Below are 2,877 nucleotides of genomic sequence, written 5' to 3' on the forward strand. Positions count from 1 at the left end.
CTAGAATGTTAAAAATGTTCAGTGTTAAATATTTTTAAATTGTTGTTTTGTAATTGATTTTTTCTTTGAAAAACAAGACAAAACAGTAAAAAGCACATTTTGGCTATTTAATTTATGCAATGGTGAAAAAAATTGTCAAAATACATGGGGAACAAACCTGAAAAACCGTATTCGGTATTCGGCCTTCGGCCCAGTGTTTCATTTTGTTCGGTTTCGGCTTCAGCCAAGAATTTTCATTTCGGTGCATCCCTAATTGTAATATTAATTCACAATATCAATGTATTTTTGATCAAATAAACACAGGCTTGCTGAGCATAACAGACTTCTTTCAAAAACATATAAAAATCTTTTGAATGGTATTGTGTCAGATATCGTGCCACATGTGTGACTATGGTGACATATTAATGAATTCCAACTTCACCAAAAAAAATAACATCAAAAGAACATTAAAAAAAACATTAGTTCTGCTCGTGTCTAGTGCTTGCTTTTAACATATAAAACACACATGTTGAGCAAAAACTCAGTTATGTGTATATTGACTCAACAGGAAGCCCTGAGCTCTTAAAATACCCACCATGTGTACAGTTAAATGGAGACGTATGTGCTATGAACACACCAGTATTACAATAAAAGAGGGGGGAAAGAAACCCACATCCTTTAAAGAGAGAAAAACAGGGCCAATACATCCTGTTGCTTAGTCTCGATTTGGCTAACACTATCACATTCCACACATTTAGCATATGTGGGCAGAGGAAACTCAGGAAGAAGACAAGCAGAATCTCAGCAGGAGGTCAGAAAAGATCCCCGATTGAAGTCTCTGTACACTCATAAGTACAGTGGGGTCCAAAAGTCTGCAAACTCCAGAGATGATGCTTACGTTTTTAAATGTATTTTACTTTATTTAATAACATAGAAATACCAAGGAATCTTCAGTATTTTTCACATCATAATGTTTCTTTGTTTTAACTTTTTCCAAATTCTAAAACTGTTCATTTTCAGTTTTAAACAGGATTTTTAACAAGGTCTCTGTACTTCAATGTACATGCGTTTGAGTATTTAGTTAGACTTAAAACACCACAAAATTGCATCTTGATACCTTCGAGGTCTCGTCACATAGGCTACTGTTTGTGAGTGATATCATCTAGCTAGGGGGCTGATGAGGGTAGGATGCTCACTTGATGTGGCTCACTGGATGCTCACAGCTGTGCTTTAAGCTAATTGGATTAATGGGAATCAACTGACATGGATCGACTGATGTCCACACATCTATCAACTCCTGCCATCAGAAACTCATGCAATACATCAACAATGCACACTGAATACAAATCCACTTCTGACCAGAAGAGATTAGGGTCATAACGATCGGGAAAGGTACTTCCACAAATCTATAACAACAACTGACTAAAGCTTGTGCGTATCACTAAAGCAAATAGGGAAGAGTCAATGTATCCAGGTTGTCAATAGGAAATATTCTCTTAAAAATAAAAGGTTATTTTTTGGCACCAATGGTTCCATGAAGAACCTCTAACATCCATGGAACCTTTCCATTTCACAAAAAGTACTTTATAGTGGAAAAAAAGGTTCTTTAGATTTTAAAATGTTCTTCACACTAAGAAAACAATGGTTCTTTTAGGACCTTTAAGAAAAGGTTCATTAGGGAGACAAAAATAATAATTCTGTGGCATTGCTGTGAAAACCTTCTTTTGGAACCTTTATTTTTAAGAGTGTAGTAGGGAAGTGGATGTTCTACTTGTACATCCAATGGAAATTAGGACACAGTTGCCTTTGAACTGACTAGACTTTAGAATTTTGAGTTTTGAATTTAAAAATGCTGAACCCCCACAAGAATTTTGAATCTGAATTGACTGAATTGCGTTCAACAGTCACAGAACAGAACATTTTAATTAGTCCAAACAGTTCATTTTAATTAATTCTAAAGAACATTTTTTTTTGTGATTAAACATTTTTCAAGTTATTATTTATATATCTTCATAAGTTAGTTAAATAGTCAAAATTAGCCATATTGTTTTGCATAACCATAAAATGTAGACATAAAAATGAAAATCTATTAGTTAATTATTATATTGAGTAAATACAAAAAAGTAAATAAAATAAATTTTACATATATATATATATATATATACAGTATATATATACATATATATATATGTGAAGAGTTTGGTTCCAAAATGCGATAAACGCCATTTTAGAAAAAATGGAGTTTCCACCAAAATCAGTATTGTATATGGTCGGTAGAGCTGCACGATTCTGGATAAATTGAGAATCACAATTTTTTTTGTCTCAAATAGAGATCACGATTCTCCCATGACTTCTTTAAAAAAAAAAAAAAACATTAAAAATATATATTTTTAAAACTTTTGACTGGTAGTGTATATGTATTTAAAATATAATATATTTAATACACCAATTTAATATTAAAATTATGAAAAAGTTGTTTGAATCAATGATTCAACGACTCGCTCTTAAACCTCCTGGATGAATCAGCGTTTTTGAACGATTCTCTTGAATAAATGATTCATTCAATTATACATTTTTTAAGTCACTTTTTCGCCACCTAGTGGCGAAACAATGCAATCGACACAAACGTTATGTGGCAGTTACTTTCAAACGCGGATTTGCTCTATTTTGGTCGCGCTACCATAGACATCAATGTTTATATGTGAATTATAAACTTTCATCCCAGTATTTCTGGGATAATATGAATGACTGTACGACAGAAATAATACTGTGTAGTTGAAAAGACCGTTTGTGAAGCGGTTTCTTAAAGGCATAGTAAGTGATTTTTCAAAAACACTTTATAAAACTGATTCGGGCCGAATCGCAAAACAAACTTGTAGCCAATCAGCAATAAGGGGC

At 32.8% G+C, this 2,877-nt stretch overlaps 1 protein-coding gene across 1 annotated transcript in view; it reads right to left on the reverse strand.

The window, feature by feature from the left end:
- LOC107727574 (discoidin, CUB and LCCL domain-containing protein 1-like) overlaps positions 1 to 2,877 on the reverse strand; it is a 36,460-nt gene that overhangs the window by 16,205 nt on the left and 17,378 nt on the right. The gene's annotated exons all lie outside the window — the stretch shown is intronic.

Source organism: Sinocyclocheilus rhinocerous, unplaced genomic scaffold (genome assembly GCF_001515625.1).
Source record: "Sinocyclocheilus rhinocerous isolate Xijiao unplaced genomic scaffold, SAMN03320098_v1.1 scaffold185, whole genome shotgun sequence".
NCBI lineage: Eukaryota > Metazoa > Chordata > Actinopteri > Cypriniformes > Cyprinidae > Sinocyclocheilus > Sinocyclocheilus rhinocerous.